The sequence below is a fragment of the Lepidochelys kempii genome, chromosome 5 (assembly GCF_965140265.1).
Source record: "Lepidochelys kempii isolate rLepKem1 chromosome 5, rLepKem1.hap2, whole genome shotgun sequence".
NCBI lineage: Eukaryota > Metazoa > Chordata > Testudines > Cheloniidae > Lepidochelys > Lepidochelys kempii.
The window spans coordinates 51,893,716-51,914,120 of NC_133260.1; the positions used below are offsets into that span (position 1 = coordinate 51,893,716).

The 20,405-nt window shown below is 44.7% G+C and overlaps 1 protein-coding gene and 1 pseudogene across 2 annotated transcripts in view; both read left to right on the forward strand.

Moving 5' to 3' along the window:
* RASGRF2 (Ras protein specific guanine nucleotide releasing factor 2) overlaps positions 1 to 20,405 on the forward strand; it is a 215,838-nt gene that overhangs the window by 22,888 nt on the left and 172,545 nt on the right. The gene's annotated exons all lie outside the window — the stretch shown is intronic.
* On the forward strand, positions 8,181 to 10,208 carry LOC140911713 (uncharacterized; annotated as a pseudogene).

Here is a 20,405-nt window from a genome sequence, read left to right on the forward strand (position 1 = left end):
CCAGAGAACTGACCTGCTTTTCTGTCTATGTGTTTACACTATGGGGTGGTCAGCTAGCAAATTCCAATTAAGTTTCCGCAAGTGTGTGTTTTTTTTTTTAATCAATTCAAGGCTATTTTTAAGTGACCGAGAACAGGAAGGGTATGGATAGGGTGCAGTGCTATGGGAAATTTTGCCAGCTAATGGAAGAAATATTTGAGTGAGTGTGGGAGCTTCCAAAGCAGTCTCAGTGAAGTGCAGACAATTAACACGTTGTGAAATAATTTTTTTTGAGTTTTCACTATATCTTAAAAAAAATTGATGAGTTAACTAAATGCATCTGGGGCAAAATCCTGCAGTCAGCAGCAACTACCAGTGACATTACTGGCCCCTAAAGTTCAAATCTTGCATACAGGCTAAAGCATTTATCACGTGGTACTCATGGTTTAGAAAACTAAAATAGTCTTCATTTTTTAGTTAATATTTTGGGGAAAAACAGGCATTTGATTACTTCAGCTCTGTTTAAAAACACAGAAAATAATTTTTACCAACTGGGAAAATAAGAAAAAAGCAGAATTGATATGAAGCAGCATAACACTACCAAGCTAATAATATGGAAAATAAAGTAAGTTTAAAACTATATAAAAATTGTCAGCAACCTTTCTAATTCCTGTCTTTGGTTTCACAAAATCTCATACTGTGGAGTACTTTAAATGAATATCATGATTTCTTGAAACAGTCAAAATGCTTCAGCTTTTTTAATAAAGGGGGAATTTAGAGGGCCACTGCCGCTACCCCAGGGCCCTTTTAAATTGCCGGCCTGGGGAAGCTGCTGCCTGCTGGTACGGTCAGCTATGTACTGGCTCTTGCCGGTATGCCATACTGGACTGTACCAGCGTACTTTCACGTCTTCCTAAAACAGCTCCTTATTGCCACCTCAACAATGCATGAACCAATTTCATTTACTAGCTCCTTTACGGCAGAGTCAGGTGCTTTCCTGCACAGTAATAGTATTCCCTCTATATTGTATTTGGTGTCCATCAGATACGGAGAGCCACTATTTGATGTCCAGTGATTTTTTTTAAAAAAAGGTGTAATTTGCATGTCCCTAACAGGTGCAAAGTCTTTTAAACATATAGTTAGTTAGTTTGATAGCACTGTAGTAGGAGTACTTCTAGCAAAGCCATTCAGCTGCCAAAGTCTCTGTTTTGCTACTGAACCTGAAGTCAAAAGGTGCAAATAACAGTGAATTAAGTAATTATTTTAAGATTATAATATCCAAAGTATTGTAAAAAAAATAACCAAAATTGCTTTGAAAATTGGTGTTCTAGTCACATACCTACACTCAGATCTGGAAATTAATGTCTAGCGCTTTGCCTGAGACGACACTCTGACAGTTGTGATACATTATACAATTGACAATTAAGATACTCTTAGATGAGGAACACTTTACAATAAATAATAAACCCTCATTATGTCCTTCTGGTTTTCAGTACAATAACAATGATGTTTTTTGTACTGTTAAGGAAGTCACCTGCTGTAAGATAAAATGTGGTTGCTGAGCATCAGGAAATATACCTGTAACAGAGAGACCTATTGTAAGGACTTTCCTAAAGTCTACATTGACTAATATGCCAGAATACTGTTGTCAGTTAAAACAGTAACATTTCTCATGACAGATGAAAAAGTTTCAACTTTCTGCAATAATTCACCCAATCAGCACAAACCAAAGGATCACGCATATTGATTTCATGGCTCAAAGTGCGATAGTTACTGTGAAAAAGGGATTGGAGGAAATATCCAATAGTAGAAAAATTTTATTCATATAACCCTTTTAAAATGATTACAGAAAACTTAAAATTATATTCCCCCCCCTCCTACAAACTGCTATGGAAAAATCTGGCAGAAACTTTTAGAATTATACAGTAATCCAACAGCCAGAATTTTTGTAGACCTTTTCTACCCTTGAGAAAATGGAAATCCTGGTGTAACCTTCAGTGGTTTCAAAATGCTCTAAAATTCATTTGATAGTAAGATTATCTTGAATATTAATATGCCTCAACAGAGATGGGTATACATTTTGGTTAAAATTTGGAGTCATTTGGTCAAGGGGTTTCTCAGTGATAGCCCCTCCAGGTGCTGATTTTAATATTAAAATTCTCCTAAAGACCATGAGATTGGTTTGAAAACTCATGTTCCCACAACAGGGGCTGCAATACACCTTAAGAGAGGCGGAAAGAGGATATCCACTGGGGATGAGTGGGTCAGTTCACACTTCTTAGCGTTATTGTGTCAGGATGTATTCTTCTGCGTGGTGTGTTGTGATTAATCTGAGAACATCCCATTGAGATGAATGGGAGATTCTGTTATTTTAATTATAGATGGGTTTGTGAAGACTTGGAAAACTGCATGGTGAATTGCCTGCTAGCTGCAAAGGTTGTGGATCTCTCAAGACATCTAGATAGACATATGTGCAGTGCTGCAGAGGAGCCAATGGACGTGGTACATGTAGGTACCAATGACATACGGAAAACGGGAGTCAGGCTCTGGAGGCCAAAGGGAAATCATGCCTCACCAATCTATTTGAGTTCTTTGAGGAGGTCAACAAATATGTGGACAAGGGGGATCCAGTGGATATAGTGTACTTGGACTTTCAGAAAGCCTTTGGCAAGGTCCCACACCAAAGGCTCTTACACAAAATAAGCAGTAACGGGTTATAAATCAGTAACTGGTTAAAAGACAGGAAACAAAGGGTAGGAATAAATGGTCGGTTCTCAGAATGGAGAGAGGTAAATAGTGGTGTCCCCCCTAGGATCTGTACTGGGACCAGTGCTGTTCAACGTATTTATAAATGATCTAGAAAAAGAGGTGTACAGTGGGGTGGCAAAGTTTGCAGATGATACCAAATTACTCAAGATAGTTAAGTCCTAAGCGGACTGAAAAGAGTTACAAAGGGATCTCACAAAACTGGGTGACTGAGCAACAAAATGGCAGATGAAATTCATTGTTGATAAATGCAAAAATAATGCACTTTGGAAAAAATAATCCCAACTACACATACAAAATGATGGGGTCTAAGTTGTTACTCCTCCAGAAAGATCTTGGAGTCATTGTGGAGAGTTCTCTGAAAACATCCATTCAATGTGCAGCAGCAGTTAAAAAGTGAACAGAATGTTAGGAACCATTAGAAAAGGTATAGATAATAAGACAGAAAATATCAGAATGCCACTATATAAAACAAGGGTATACCCACATCTCGAATACTGCATGCAGTTCTGGTGACTCTATCTCAAAGAAGATATATTAGAATTGGAAGAAGTACAGATAAGGGGGGGAAAAAAAGGGCGGGGGGGGTATGGAACAACTTCCAGGAGAAAAGAGATGAAAAAGATTGGGACTGTTCATCTTAGAAAAGAGACGGCCAATGGGGAATATGATAGAGGTCTATAAAATCATAAAAGATATGGAGAAAGTGAATAAGGAAGTATTGTTTATCCCTTCACATAACACAAGAACAAGGGGTCATTCAATGAAATTAATAGGCGGCAGGTTTAAAACAAACATAAGGAAGTACTTCTTCACACAATGCACAGTCAATCAACCTTGGGAACTTGTTGCTTGCTATGGAATGTTGTGAAGTCCAAAATTATAACTGGATTAAAAAAAAGGTTAGATAAGTTTATGGAGGATAGGTACATCAATGGCTATTAGCCAGCGTGGTCAGGGAGGCACCCCTATGCTCTGGGTGTTCCTAAACCTCTGACTGCCAGAAGATGGGACTGGACAGTAGGGGATGAATCACTCAATAATTGTCCTGTTCAGTTCATTCCCTTTGAAGCATCTGACACTGACAGCTGTCCATAGACAAGATACTGGGCTAGATGACCCATTGGTCTGACCCTGTATGGCCATTCTTAAGTTCTTAATTGGACACATCTATCATTCTTCTAAGCTTCAAAGGGTTGTGGAGAACCCTGCGCTTATTACACTAGCCCACAACGTGAAGTATGGAGTCTGAGGTAACCTGAACTCTGTGTTAATAGGTTTTGGGACAGCAAATTTCCCTTGTCTTTTTTTTTTACAAAGTAGTGATAGTGAGGTGGATACGACTGGGGAGCACCTGTGAGAGAGATGAGACACTCTCCATGCTCCCTTGCTATCTCCAGTTGGTAGATGTGCTCCTTACAACAGACCATCAGTTACTACCTTTCTTCTTCCCCATAATTCCTTTAGCCCTAGTGGAGGCATGGAGGAGCCGAGAGCAGGGAAGAGGTGGTAGCTGACTGGCAATGAATAGTCCCCAGGAAGCCTCATTTTGCCTCTCCCCATGAGTCCCAATTCTGTGAGACACAATACACCATATAAAATGGCACGTTTACTTAGTCATTCCTCATGTTTGCTTATTATAGGGCAGCCCTGACTGAAATATACTTACAATATATCCCCCAGTTGGTCTTGCCAGCTCCAGGGGGCAGAATTAAGGTTGCAAGGTGGAGTTGATGTATGGCTTATCTCTGTGTTTCCTCATTCTCAGCAGTTTAAATATAAGTGTTCAATGTTTTGGAAGGATACAAGACACTGTCATTGAACCACAACTCTACGTTACCAAAGCTTTTGGACAAGGAATAAATAAAATGAGAGAGAATTTTGATTTTTAAAAATGCTTTATTAATACTTTTCGTATTATAGAGATCCCTGAATTGAAAAGCTTATTCACAATACATTTAACTAATTAGGAGATAGATTTTGGGTATTGACTATTCATTTCTGATTGCTCCCATTATAAAAATTGTTAGATTTGATTAGTATGGCAGAATGACAAATATGTTAGAAACAGAACCTTTAAAACCTATTTTTAGGAGGACAAGAGTCTCAGCTTTTTGTAAAATTTGTAAGAAGTTTCTATCCTGTTATCAGAGGATATATCAGTAATTGTTGAGTCATTTAAAATGAAATTTCATCATGTCCTTAATATATGCGTGATTCTCATGATGGTGAGAAATTATATCTAATTTACAAGATTATTTGAAGTACTCTACAGTGCATAATTCTGAAGTCTTTCATTATTGAATGTATGACAGCTGACATGATCTAAAAGATCTTAATAAATGGTGGAAAGGAAGACACCTCCTACAGTTAAATTTACTGCTGTCTGGTAAAATGTTGAAAACTTGATGCCAGCTAGTCTTTTACTTATGTTAGTATTTAGTAGTAGCTTGAATAATCACACTGCAATAACTTTAGAGGCTTGACAGTACAAAATACTTATTCTGGTGCTTTTATAGTCTGAAAAGAATTCCATTTGCTCAAAAACTGGGCAGTTTCTTGTCAATTTTCTAAAGTAATTGTGAGCTTACCAGTTTTATAATGTTTCTCAGTTTTCAATTCTCCTACCTGATATAAAGTATTACAGGACGTGGCATGTTTCCCAGTGTGAATCCCTGTTTCTGAATGCGATGTTTTTCTCTGTTATGGTATGTATAGAGATTGACTTCATAAATTTTAATACAGGAAAGCTACAGTGAATCTATGTCCCAAACCAGATGGTTGCAGTGAATGTTCTGCAGCTGCAATTATACTTTTGGGGGAAATTATGGGTTCAATGAAAGGTTTGCCTTGTGAATTCATACATCTTAGCTGTTACTCATCAAAGATGAAGAGTTTTGATTATTATTTTTTGTCAGCCATAAATAAATTGGGGCATTTACAGGTAACAGTTATAAAACAGTGAGGTAAAACAATCTGCAAAAACTTCACAAAAAATACGAATCCTTCTAAATCCCTTCTTTTGTTTTTGTGCAACTTATAATACAAATATTGAAAAAGTGTGGGATGCACCACAGAATGTATTTATTATATACACATATGTGTATTTTATATGCATATAAAAGTGTGTTGTGTATATGCATATGTATTGTCACAACCTGACCCAGTCCTCCTCTCTTGATGGTCACCAGTCTGTCGTGATTAGATACAACTTCTGAATCCCATATGCCTATAAGTTCCCTGGGTCTGTGTAGCTCTGGGTCTCTCAGGCATACTCCCAGGTGCAGGCCTCATGTCTGACACCCTTCTTGGGCAGTGGGACTCCATAGTCTGGCCACCTAGACCTGGGAACCAGTGCCTCAGCCCTGGGCACTGGAATAAGGGAGGCCATGCCCCCCACCCAACTTTTTACCAGGCATAGGGGCAAGAGACGGGGGGAGGGGACGGACGTTTTGGGGGGAAGAGGTGGTACAGGAGCAGGGCCTTGGGGGAAGAGGTGTTGGGGGTGGGGACACAGTTCGGGTGTCAGTGGCCCTCCACTGTTAGGAAGCTTCTGCCACCCCTGCCTCAGCCCTCCCAATCGTGAATTGCTTAGATACCTTTCTTCCAGCGTCCACCTGACTGTGGGAGCTTTGGTTTTCTAGTTAAAGCCTTTGGGAATAATATACTAATAAAGCGAAGAACACAGGCTTAGCAAAGGAATTTCTTTCCACTCACATTACTCTTAAAGAAACACAAGAATTACAGATCTATGGAAAACAAAGACTCCTAAAACAGTCAGTCTCAGTCTGACCTCACTACCCCTGTGAGTCTTGGATTTGGTCTGAGTCCTTAGTCCAAGCAGCCCTTCCAGCATTTTTGGTTTGATTGTGTTGCTTCTGATGGTGCAATGGCTTCCCTTGCTGAGATAGCATTCCTTTTTTAAAATGGCGTCTTTCACCTTTCTGCCCATGAACTTCTGCTGGGGATTTCCAGGCTCCAACCCTCTGTTGGCTTCTGGGGTAGAGTGACCAGGTGTCTGGTTTTTGACCGGAACACCTGGTCAAAAAGGGATCCTGGCGGCTCCAGTCAGCACCGGTGACTGGGCCATCGACTGTCCAGTTGGCGGCACTGCGCAGTGGGGCTGGCAGGCTCCCTGCTAGCCTCCATGCCTCACGGCTCCCAGAAGCAGTAGCATGTCCTCCCTTGGCTCCTATCCGTAGGGGCAGCCAGGGGGCTCCACATGCTTCCACCAACCCAAATGCTGCCCCCACAGCTCCCATTGGCCAGGAACCACAGCCTGTGGATGGGGCAGCCTGTGGACGGGGCAGCGTGCAGAACCTCCTGGCCACATTTCCACGTAGGAGTTGGAGGGGAGACATGCTGCTGCTTCCAGGAGCTGCTTGAGGTAAGTGCCGCCCCTGCAGCCTGCACCCCTGACCTCCCCCACCACGCCCAACCCTTTGCCCCAGCCCTGATTCCCCTCCCACCCGCCGAACCCCTCGATCTCAGCCCAGAGCACCCTTCTGCACCCTGAACCCCTCATTTCTGGCCCCACCCTGGAACCCAACCCCCAGCCCAGAGCCCATACCTCCTCCCACACCCCAACCCCTTGCCTCAGCCTGGAGCTCCATCCCATACTCCAAACCCTGCAGCTCCACCCCCCAGCCCAGAGCCCCCTCCTGCCCCCCAAACTCTTCATTCCTGACCCCACCAGAGAGCCTGCACCCCGAGATGGAGCCCTCAGCCCCTTCCGCATCCCAGCCTCCTGAGCCAGCCCGGCGAAAATGAGCTAGTGAGTGAGGGTGTGGAGAGCAAGCGACAGAGGGATTGGGGAATGGAGTGTGTGTGGGGGGGGCTTGGAGAAGGGGCGGGGCATAGGCAGGGCTCAGTTAAGGGGTGGGGCAGGAGGCAGGGCAAGGGTGTTCGGTTTTGTGTGAGTAGAAAGTTGGCAACCCTTTCTGGATAGAGAGTCATTCAAAGTAAATGGTCCTGCACACCCACTGTTTCATTAGGAGAGTCATTCAATGCTGATGACCCTTGATTGCTCTCTCACAGCTTCCCAGACTTTGTCTTGGTCTACACTATGAGTTTAGGTCGAATTTAGCAGTGTTAGATTGATTTAACCCTGCGCCCGTCCACACAACGAAGCCATTTACTTTGACTTAAAGGGCTCTTAAAATTGATTTCTGTACTCCTCCGCTGATGAGGGGATTAGCACTGAAATTGACCTTGGCTGGTCGAATTTGGGTTAGTGTGGTCGCAATTCAACAGTATTTGGCCTCCGGGAGCTATCCCAGAGTGCTCCATTGTGACCGCTCTGAACAGCGCTCTCAACTCAGATGCACTGGCCAGGTAGACAGAAAAAGGCCTGCAAACTTTTGAAGCTCATTTCCTGTTTGGCCAGCATGGCAAGCTGCAGGTGAGTGCAGATCTAATCAGCAGAGGTGACCATGATGGAGTACCAGAATCATAAAAGAGCTCCAGTATGGACCGAAAGGAAGGTACGGGATCTGATCGCTGTATGGGGAGATGAATCCGTGCTACCAGAACTCCGTTCCAAAAGACGAAATGCCCAAACATTTGAAAAAATCTCCAAGGGCATGAAGGACAGAGGCTATAACAGGGACCCGCAGCAGTGCCGTGTGAAACTTAAGAAGCTCAGGCAAGCCTACCAAAAAAACGGAGAGGCAAATGGCCGCTCGGGGTCAGAGCCCCAGACATGCCGCTTCTATGATGAGCTGCATGCCATTCTAGGGGGTACAGCCACCACTACCCCATCCATCAATGGATTATAATGCAACAGGGATGCACATTTTGGGGATGAGAAAGATGATGAGGAAGAGGAGGTTGAAGATAGCGCACAGCAAGCAATCAGAGAAACCATTTTCCCTGAGAGCCAGGAACTGTTTCTCACCCTGGACTTGGAGCCAGTAGCCCCCCGAACCCACCCAAGGCAGGCTCCCAGACCCGCCAGGCGGAGAAGGGACCTCTGGTGAGTGTACCTTTGTAAATATAATACATGGTTTAAAAGCAAGCATGTTTAATGATTAATTTGCAGCCAGTACAGCTACTGGAAAAGTCTGGTAACGTGTCTGGGGATGGAGTGGAAATCCTCCAGGGACATCTCCATAAAGCTCTCCTGGATGTACTCCCAAAGCCTTTGCAAAAGATTTCTGGGGAGGGCAGCCTTATTCCGTCCTCCATGGTAGGACACTTTACCATGCCAGGCCAGTAGCACATAGTCTGGAGTCATTGCATAACAAAGCATGGCAGTGTATGGTCCCAGTGTTTGATGGCATTCAAGCAACATCCGTTCTTTATCTCTCTGTGTTATCCTCAGGAGAGTGATATCATTCATGGTCATCTGGTTGAAATAGGGTAATTTTATTAAGGGGACATTCAGAGGTGGCCGTTCCTGCTGGGCTGTTTGCCTGTGGCTGCACAGAAATCTTCCCCGCTGTTAGCCATGTGGTGGGGGGAGGGGGTAAGTGATCATCCCAGAGAATTGGGTGTGTGTGTGGAGGGGGTGGGGGGGTGGGGGGGTTGGGTTTGTGCTGCACGTTAACCTGAAAACCGCAGCCCCTCCTTTTAAATGGCCAACTCATTTTAAATGGCCAACCCAACAGCTGTTTGGTATGGGAAATGAGGGCACTGCTGTTTGAAACCATTCCCACATGTTATGAAGGTTAAAGAAGCCAAAAGACTGTGGCTTACCATGGCTGCCTGCAAGCCGAATTCTGTTGCTCGCCGGCCCTGCGTGTGTGATCCATCACACCAAACTGGCAGACCCTCAATATAAGAGGCAAAATGCGACCTTGTACCGAATGCACACGTGCTATGTAATGTTAACAGCAAGGTTCACCCTGAAAGAGTCTACCCATTGTTCTCTAAAATGTCTTTTTAACTACTACTCTCCTTTTTTTTTCCTCCCACAGCTGCAAATGTTTCAGTGCTCACACTATCATCTCCTTCCCAGAGGCTAGCAAAGATTAGAAGGTGAAAAAAACGCACTCGCAATGAAATGTTCTCTGAGCTCCTGCAGTCCTCCACACTGAAAAAGCCCAGCAGAATGGGTGGAGGCAGATAATGTTAGAGTCCAGGAAAGCACAATATGAACGCGAGGACAGGTGGCGGGTTGAAGATGATAGCTGGCGACAACTTGCTGACAGAAGACAGGAGTCAATGCTGAGGTTACTGGAGGATCAAACTGGTATGCTCCGGCATATGGTTGAGGTGCAGGAAAGGCAGCATGAGAACAGACCACCGCTACAGCCCCTGTGTAACCAACTGCCCTCCTCCCAAAGTTCCATAGCCTGCTCACCCAGATGCCCAAGAACACGGTGGGGGGCCTCCAGGCACCCAACCACACCACCCCAGAGGACTGCCCAAGCAACAGAAAGCTGGCATTCAATAAGTTTTAAAGTGCAGTGTGGCCTTGTCCTTCCTTCCTTCCCTACCCCTCCTGGGCTACCTTGGCAGTTATCCCCCTATTTGTGTGATGAATTAATAAAGAATGCATGAATTTGAAGCAACAATGACTTTATTGCCTCTGCAAGCGGTGATCGAAGGGGGGAGGGGAGGGTGATTAGCTTACAGGGAAGTAGAGTGAACCAAGGGGCGGGGGTTTTCATCAAGGAGAAACAAACAGAACTTTCACACCATAGCTTGGCCAGTCATGAAACTGGTTTTCAAAGCTTCTCTGATGCACACCGTGCCCTCCTGTACTCTTCTAAGCACTCTGGTGTCTGGCCGTGTGTACTCAGCGGCTAGGCGATTTGCCTCAACCTCCCACCCCACCATAAATGTCCCCCTTACTCTCACAGAGATTGTGGAGTGCATAGCAAACAGTAATAACAATGGGAATATTGGTTTCGCTGAGGTCTAACCCAGTCAGTAAACTGCACCAGCGCGCTTTTAAACATCCAAATGCACATTCTACTACTGTTCTGCACTTGCTCAGCCTGTAGTTGAACAGCTCCTGACTACTGTCCAGGCTGCCTGTGTATGGCTTCATGAGCCATGGGAGCAAGGGGTAGGCTGGGACCCCAAGGATAACTATAGGTATTTCAACACCCCAATGGTTATTTTCTGGTCTGGGAAGAAAGTCCCTTGCTGCAGCTGTTGAAACAGACCAGAGTTCCTGAAGATGCAAGCGTCATGTACCTTTCCCGGCCATCCCATGTTGATGTTGGTGAAACATCCCTTGTGATCCACCAGTGCTTGCAGCACCATTGAAAAGTACCCCTTGCAGTTTATGTACACGCCGGCTTGGTGGTCTAGTGCCAAGATAGGAATATGGGTTCAGTCTATGGCCCCACCACAGTTAGGAAATCCCATTTCAGCAAAGCCATCCACTGTGACCTGCACATTTCCCAGAGTCACTACCCTTGATAGCAGCAGCTCAGTGATTATGTTGGCTACTTAGATCACAGCAGTCCCCACAGTACATTTGCCCACTCCAAACTGATTCCCGACTGACTGGTAGCTGTCTGGCATTGCAAGTTTCCACAGGGCTATCGCCACTCTCTTGTGAACTGTGAGGGCTGTTCTCATTTTGATATTCTGGTGCTTCAGGGCAGGGGAAAGCAAGTTCCAGGAAAGTGCCCTTACGCATGTGAAAGTTTCGCAGCCATTGGGAATCGTCCCACACCTGCAACACTATGCAGTCCCACCAGTCTGTGCTTGTTTCCCGGGCCCAGAATCGGCATTCCACAGCATGAACCTGCCTCATTACCACCATGATGTCCAAATTGCCGGGGACTGTACTTAGAGAGAAGTCTGTGTCCATGTCCTCATCACTCTCCTCACCGTGCTGCTGTCACCTACTCATCTGCTTTTGCAGGTTCTGGTTCTGCATATACTGCTGGATAATGCGTGTGGTGTTTAGGATGTTAGTATATTTCTTCTTTCCTTCATCTTCATAGATGCAAGCATAGGCACCAACTCTGTGGGTACTCTGGGACTGGAGCACCCATGGGGAAAAATTAGTGGGTGCACTGCACCCACCGGCAGCCAAGCTCCCCACTCCTCGCCTTCTCCCCGCCAGTGCGCTGCGCCCCCGCTCCTCCCCCTCCATCCCAGCCCTTCCCGCCCCCCCTCCCCCGCCACCTAACAGGTGTTTGGCAGCACTTAGGACTTTCTGGGAGGGAGGGGGAGGAGTGGGGATGCGGCATGCTCAGGGGAGGAGGCAGAGAAGAGGTAGGGCAGGGATGCAGACTTGGGGGGAATGGGCGGGAAGGGGGCAGGGGTGGGAAAAGGCAGGGTGGGGCAGACACTTTGGGAAGGGGTGGAATGGGGGTGGGGTGAGAGCAGTGCAGGGGCAGGAAGAGGTGGGGCCAGGGGCAGTGGTGGGGTTGAGCGGCCACCAGGCAGAGGGGAAGTCGGTGCCTATGGATGCAAGAGGGGGAACCAGGGAAGGAACTATGACTGAAAAGTAATTCTTCCACTCTACTCTGTGCTGATAAGGTCTCAACTGGAGTATTGTGTCCAGTTCTGGGAACTGTATTTCAGGAAAGATGTGGACAAATTGGCAAAAGTCCAGAGGAGAATAACAAAAATGATTAAAAGTCTAGACAACGTGACCTAGAAGGAAAGATTGAAACAAGTGGGTTTGTTTAGTCTGGAGAAGAGAAGACCGAGGGGGGACTAACAGTTTAAGTACATAAAAGATTGTTACAAGAAGGAGGGTGAAAAATTGCTCTCATTAACCTTTGAAGATAGGACAAGAAGCAATGGGCTTAAATTGCAGCAAGGGAAGTTTACGTTGGACATTAGGAAAAACTTCCTAGAAGTCAGAGTAATTAAGCACTGGAATAAATTGCTTAGGGATGTTGTAGAATCTCAGTCATTGGAGCTTTTTAAGAACAGGTTAGACAGACACCTGTCAGGAATGGTCTAGTTATCACTTAGTCCTGACCCAACTGAAATGAATGGCAAAACCCAAATTGACTGAGATGGGGGCAGGAATCCACTCTTGATATACGTGAAGGCAGTTCTGTCATACATAAAAATTTAATATTTTTAAATTAATTATGAAAAATTGTGGAAGGAATGTTATTTTGTAGTCACCTAAATATATAAGGTGGTCCTCTGGTTTTTGTGTGTAAGTAATGAAGCTCCAGCTAGGATTTTATAATGTAAATGTTCAGAACAAGTATATTATAATGTAAAGATAGGAGTGGCTACTTTACTGTATGTTTCATCTTGGGAATATTATATACATGGGAACACATAAGTTGCTTTACCAGATCGGATCAGACCCAAGGTCCAATTAGTTCAGTATCCTGGTCTTTGTCAGTGGCCACCACCAGATGCTTCAGAGGAAGGTGTAATAAACTCCATACTAGGCAGCTTTGGGATAATCTATCTGCCACGAAAGTCTCATCCCAATCACTAACAGTTAGAAACTGGTTTAAGACCTGAAGTATGAGGTTTTATATCCCTTCCATTAATTGCTATAGCTCTGGCTATTCTTGTTATCTATACAATTATCCAGTCCCTCTTTGAATCTTGCAAAGTTCAGCTGCTTCAGAGGAAGAAACCCTGCAGTATGCAATTATGTGAGAACTTGTGCAAGGGAAATTTTCTGTCTAACTACCATTAGAAGTTGGTTTATGCCCTGAAGCGTGAGGGTTTAGATTCCTTCAAAAGCACTTCTTTTCTTTAAAAAACAACAAAAAACCAAAATCAATCACCCTTTCCTATTATAATTTGGATGTTCTTGTCCAATCTTTCTTTGAGTCCTGCTAAACTCTGCCCCCATAGGGGGACTGTATGTCTCTTCTTGGAAATATTATATACAGTTGTTTAAATGATCCCTTATCTTTCCTCGTTTAAAGCCACGACGACCTCTGGTCTAGAAGTGTAAGTGATACGTCAGTCTTGTTTTGCATCCCCTGACAAATAGTCATCAGTTGAAATGTGGTATGTTTATTTTCCTAATTTTTTTTATAAATAGAAGAGATGTGGCTTGAACATGGGTCTGGAAGCCAGGAGCCATTGAGTTCTAATTCTTGGCTCTGGTACTGACTTTGTGTCACCTCATCCCAGGAACTATTCTATCAGAGTAATCTGAGTTGCACCTCCATACACCAGTTCTAAATTTGGATCTGTGCCCATATCCTTTTGTGTAAAATGAGCATCATAATCCTTACTCCATAGAATTGTTTCAAGTCTAGTTATTGCTTGTAAAGTGCTTTAAAAATGACAAGTGCTGAGTATGCAGGTCTTTAAACTATTAGATGCTAGATAGCCAGAAGACTAACCTTAATGCTTTAGAATTATATGTTTTCTAATGATTGTACAATGCCCAGAGCTCTGACTGGATTCTTTTTATCAATTGATATTACATGTCATAATCCCCAGGAGGTTCAGTTGCAGGAACCTAGTTCCCAATCTTGCCGTTGACTGTGTACGTGTATATCCCTTTCATCCATCAGTTGTGGGAATGGGTCCTAGTGAGTAACCCTATTAGGTTGCTTCCCCACTCACATCAATTTAGACTATAAATAAGGCATATATTTTTAACATTGAGGGTAATTAACCATTGGAACAATTTACCGAAAGATGTGATGGATTCTTCATTTCTTGAAATCTTTATATGAAGACCAGATGTCCTTCTACAAGGTATACTCTAACTCAACCAGAAGTTATTAGCTTGATGCAGGAATGGCGTGGTTTAATTCTATGGCCTCCGTTACGCAAGTGGTCAGACTAGATGATCATATAGGTCTATGAAATATATTAATTTCTCCTTGCAAAAGGATAGGTGCCACAGAGGGCAGAAATCAAAATGAATTGAGGCTAAGCAGCTGCGACTTAATCAAATTTAAGACAAAAAAAAAACAAAGCAGCACCTAAAGGCAGCATATCCTGGTGAAATGCATGATGGGGAATGATCATGATCCTTGCCACAGTGAGAACTAAATATAAAATGTAGGGAAAGGGAAGACTTTTTAGTAAGGAGAGGGGAGGAAGGAGATTGAAGGAGCTGGTTCATTCCTAAGAGATCCTGACACTTTCTCTAAAGTGCTGATCTTACAAATTTATCTGTACTGTACCCCACTGTCTCCTTCATTCTCTTCCATCTATCCATTCCCCTGATTTGCCCTTTTCTTGATCACCTTCATCCACCCTTCACTATGACTCTTTTTACCTCTATTTACCCTTTACTCAGTTCTTTCACTTTCACACATGGAGAAGGCACCACAAGGATCAACAGTAGGCATAGGAATCTTCATTCCCCCTCTCTCTGGTCCCATGGGAGGTGGGAGCCAGGTCATATGCAGGGAAAGTGAAGGCAGAGAGGCTGCAGTTCTGGAAAAGTGCTCCCTCCACCCACCCAAGCAAAAATAGGGCATCGGCAAAAATAGCTCAGTGTTAATGCTCTTCTTATGGTGTTTTTGTTGTTTATATTGCAGTAGTGCCTAGTGGCTCCAACTGAGATTAGGCCCTGATTTGTGCTAAACCCTGTACATACAAACAGTAAGATACAGAACCTGCCCTGAAAGTCTAGCAGGTTGAACAGAAAAAGGCACACAGGATTGTTATCCCTTTTTGCAGGGGCATAGAGACACGGAGTGATTTGGCCAAGGTCAAAATGCTGTGGCAGACCCCAGATATTCTAAATCCCTGCCCAGTGCTTTTACCAGCATCCATCCTTCCTCTTAAGTACAACATACTGGGGACAGCAGCAGCAGAGGAATGGAAGCAGTGTGCCTCCTAGGCAACCAGGTTGCATTTGCCAACACAAAATTCCTATTTGACAGCAACAAGTGCACTTTTGGAGGACCCATACATGAGTGATAATTATTAATAGCAAATCATTATGTAGCTGCATCTGGTATGCTTGATTTGAGGTTGTATTTTTTGTATTTAGTCTTAGTTTCCTTATTCCTTAACGTAATGAGATTTGTCTCTGTTGCAGCAGGTTTTTTTCCTCCTGATAAACTACTGTTAACATTCTTTGCCATGCAAAATAATTGAAAACTAAATAAATAGCATACCCCTCAACAACATTACTGTTATAACTGTATCTAGTATGGTATTTTTTGTATTAGTCAATAGGAGGGGAAGAGAATCAGAGCCTACAGTGACTTCATTATACTTTTCCAGGTTTTGTTCTACATGTGAATTGTGTATTCCACATGAGATACGTGGAATTATATTAATAAATTAATTCCAGATTTTGGTTTTGACTAGAGAGGGCAGTTACCTGCAAACAGGGAAGCTGCATGCTGTCTTATGTGAGCTGCAGGATTAAACTAGGGGTCTGCAGAATCTTACTTTAAATTTATATACTGCATCTGTGTGATACATTCCAGAAGTGTCTAATCAGTTAGGACACAATACTATCATGTAACCAACAACCTGGGGTAGACCCCTTGGCCAACTCCTAGGCATCAGCCAGGAGAGATGGAACCTCCCTAAAATGGGGGAGGGCACTAGCGCCCGAACCAGGGCCCCTTTCTCCCACACCACCCCTTCTCTCCGAGGCCCCACCCCCACACCACCTCTTTCCCCCAGAACCCTGCCCCTGCTCGCTCCTTTCCACTCCCTCACCCTGTCACTCATGCTTATGGCTGGTAAAAAATGGGAGGGCCATGTCCCCCTGGTCTCCCCTGTTCCAGCGCCCCTGGCATCAGCTCATTTCTGAATCCTCTAACCCTCCCCCATGCATGGGGGATAGAGAGGACCAAAGGGGACCTCAGTTTGTAAAGACTTTAGACCTACATGCCTCTTACAGGGACATGGTCCACTAGTTACAATCCCAGGTGTCATTTACCTTTGGCAGATGGGCCTTATAGCCTTTAGTTGCACTGGACACTAGCCACAAGTTGCAACCAGTTAATCTTCTTATAATATCTCTTAGACTTCTAAATGCTAGTCTTCATGATCCCAGCTGTGCCTCCACAATGCTGCAAGGCAAAAAAAAAAAAAAAAAAAAAACAACAAAACCCCCACCTGACTTCTGTTAATTTGATCCAATGGGAAAAATTCATTCCTGGTCCTGGAAAACAGGGCAGACCCTCAGCATCCTGGAAGCAACACTCACTATCTACACTTTAGGGAGGGAAGGTGGAACAGCTGAAGAAGCAAGAGTTTAAATTAGCTCTCATCCTCAACCGTCAACAATCAGCTACCAATCCCTGCCCTACCCCCTGGCCAGTGGGATGCAGTGAGCCTGAGGAGTGGGAGAGGCTCAGCTTTGGTTTATGGTCTACTCCCTCCCTCATCCGCCTGGGAGCAGCACATCCCCTTTTTTAGATCCAACTAGCAACCTGCCCCCATTCTCCCATACTCATGGAGGTGAAGGGGAGTATTTTGTTGGGATGCTCTCCCCACTCTACTTCCCTTCCAGGGACAGTGCATTCTCCCTGTGGTCCGACCAAGGGTCTCTGCCTAGGGTAGGCATTGTTGGAGTATAGAATATATGTAACTATATGCATTTTATGTTTGAGAAATGAGGCAAAATATTGGCAACAGAGTTAGCAGTTGGATATCTCACAATACATCATTGCCTTGAATAGTATGATTCCCTTTTGTCATGGATTTACAGGGTCTGTGCTATACTCTGCTTTTAAACATGGGAGTAACGTCTTTACTGTGCCTGTGCCAAAGTTTCCCCCTTTTTTTCCTAGGCAGGCCACAATGCTTTGATGACTCTGAGACTCCAGCATCCCTGTTTCTCACTGTGACTCTCTGCAGTGAGTCCAACTGAAATCAAACTCCTGAGAGATAGTTTATCTTATTAGGGAGCAATGCAAAAAGGAGAGTATTTGCAGCAAGGATCCCTTTTCAAAATAAGGTAGCATTTATTCGTCAACTGGAGTGCAGCATGAGAAAGTCATTTGCTTAGCATGGAAAAATCAAGCTTGTGTCAAGAGTTCATCTTTGCAGAAGGAGTTGCCCCAACAAGCCAGGCAGTCCTTGAAACCATCTTGGCTTTCAGTTTCTCTGGGTATGTCTAGACTGCAATTAGACACCCATGGCTGGCCTGTGCTTGGGTTATGTGGCTGTTTAATTGCAGTGTAGATGTTCAGGCTTGGGCTGTAGCCTGAGCTCTGGGACCCTCCCATCTTGTAGCTCATATCTGACACTTGACCATGCCTCATTCCTTCTTACGCTCAGGGTGTGTCTACACTTCAAGATAGGGATGCGATTCCCAGCTTGAGGAGACATACCCATGGTAACTCTGATCAATCTAGTGTGGTGTCCCACATCTTGAACCCAGGCCTGGGAGTCCCTAGGCAGCTGCTACTAGGGTTATATCTCCAGCCAAATAACTACCCATGGGAGCTCTGATTGGAGGGTTACTTAGCTCGACTGATTGGTCCAACCATGCTGTTTAAACCAGGAGGAGGACCAGGAAGTTTGTCTGAGCAACATGGTGGTTTCCTGTTGTGGTTGCATTGAGCCTGGCTTGTGGCTGCCTCCCGCATCAAGCCCTGTTCCTGGTTCCTGCTTTACCCCTACCCTTCACTCCTGTTCCCCCTGTGCGCCTGCTCCATGCTTGATCCTTGCCTCTAGTCCCACCCTTATGCCTTGCCTCCTATCCTCAGTTACTAGTTCTGGTTCCAACCCTGACATCTGATGCTGACTCCAGCTTAACCCTTAGCTCTTGCATTTGACCTTGTCTCTGACCCTCAGTTTCGATTGCTGGTTCTGACTGTGGCTTGACCCTGGCTCTGGTAACTGGCAGTTGACTCTGGTTCTGACTTTTGGCTTCATTCCCCAACCTGGATGCCTGCTCCACCCACTAGACCTGACTGTCTAGGTCTTGGCTCCTAACATTTAGTGCACTAAAAATAGAATCATAGAATCATAGAATATCAGGGTTGGAAGGGACCCCAGAAGGTCATCTAGTCCAACCCCCTGCTCAAAGCAGGACCAATTCCCAGTTAAATCATCCCAGCTAGGGCTTTGTCAAGCCTGACCTTAAAAACCTCTAAGGAAGGAGATTCTACCACCTCCCTAGGTAACGCATTCCAGTGTTTCACCACCCTCTTAGTGAAAAAGTTTTTCCTAATATCCAATCTAAACCTCCCCCACTGCAACTTGAGACCATTACTCCTCGTTCTGTCATCTGCTACCATTGAGAACAGTCTAGAGCCATCCTCTTTGGAACCCCCTTTCAGGTAGTTGAAAGCAGCTATCAAATCCCCCCTCATTCTTCTCTTCTGCAGGCTAAACAATCCCAGTTCCCTCAGCCTCTCCTCATAAGTCATGTGTTCCAGTCCCCTAATCATTTTTGTTGCCCTTCGCTGGACTCTCTCCAATTTATCCACATCCTTCTTGAAGTGTGGGGCCCAAAACTGGACACAGTACTCCAGATGAGGCCTCACCAATGTCGAATAGAGGGGAATGATCACGTCCCTCGATCTGCTCGCTATGCCCCTACTTATACATCCCAAAATGCCATTGGCCTTCTTGGCAACAAGGGCACACTGCTGACTCATATCTAGCTTCTCGTCCACTGTCACCCCTAGGTCCTTTTCCGCAGAACTACTGCCTAGCCATTCGGTCCCTAGTCTGTAGCTGTGCATTGGGTTCTTCCGTCCTAAGTGCAGGACCCTGCACTTATCCTTATTGAACCTCATCAGATTCCTTTTGGCCCAATCTTCCAATTGGTCTAGGTCCTTCTGTATCCTATCCCTCCCCTCCAGCGTATCTACCACTCCTCCCAGTTTAGTATCATCCGCAAATTTGCTGAGAGTGCAATCCACACCATCCTCCAGATCATTTATGAAGATATTGAATAAAACCGGCCCCAGGACCGACCCTTGGGGCACTCCACTTGATACCGGCTGCCAACTAGACATGGAGCCATTGATCACTACCCGTTGAGCCCGACAATCTAGCCAGCTTTCTACCCACCTTATAGTGCATTCATCCAGCCCATACTTCCTTAACTTGCTAACAAGAATACTATGAGTATAGCTGTGGCAGTGTGAGTGGCAGGAGGGTCTTGCTGCCTTAAATACCATAGACTTGTACTTTGGGTGACTAATCCCGCCTGCTGCGCACACTTCCATGGCTACTGCCATGGTATTTTTAGCATGTTAGATCAGTCAGAGCTAGCATGGGTATGTCTCCTTGAGATGGGAATCGCACCTCCAGCTCAAAGTGTAGACATACCCTCAGTATACAGCAGTACTTGAAAGCAGGGTAAACTGAGGCACACAGGTAGATCATAAAAATATTGCCAAAAATTCCAAGTTCAATATATCTTTCATTAATATCATTAGGTGCACATTTTTCAAGTCCTACTAAGCAATATTGGGATATAATGAGATTGCACACAAAATCATGGCCCTGTGCAAAAGTGATAATCAGGTCAGCCCTTCTCTTAGTGCTGCTGGATGTTCAACATGGGTTCCTAGTGTTCTGAAGTGTTAAAACATTAACACAGCCAAAAAAGTGAGGAATGATAATATGTTGAACTTACCTTTTAAATCCTGGGGGAATTCTGTGCCACTGCGTGTGTGCAGAATTCATGTCCCCCACAGATTTCTTTGAGTCCCTGCAGAAAAAAGACTTTCTGATGGGGAAGCAAAGGGAAGCCGCAAGAGTGGTTGTGCACCCCACCCCAGCAGTGCGGGCACGTTGTTTCGAGCACCTTGAACAACCATTGGAGAGAGTAATCACCGCAGGCTATGATGCCCTGGCTGGTGGTTCCT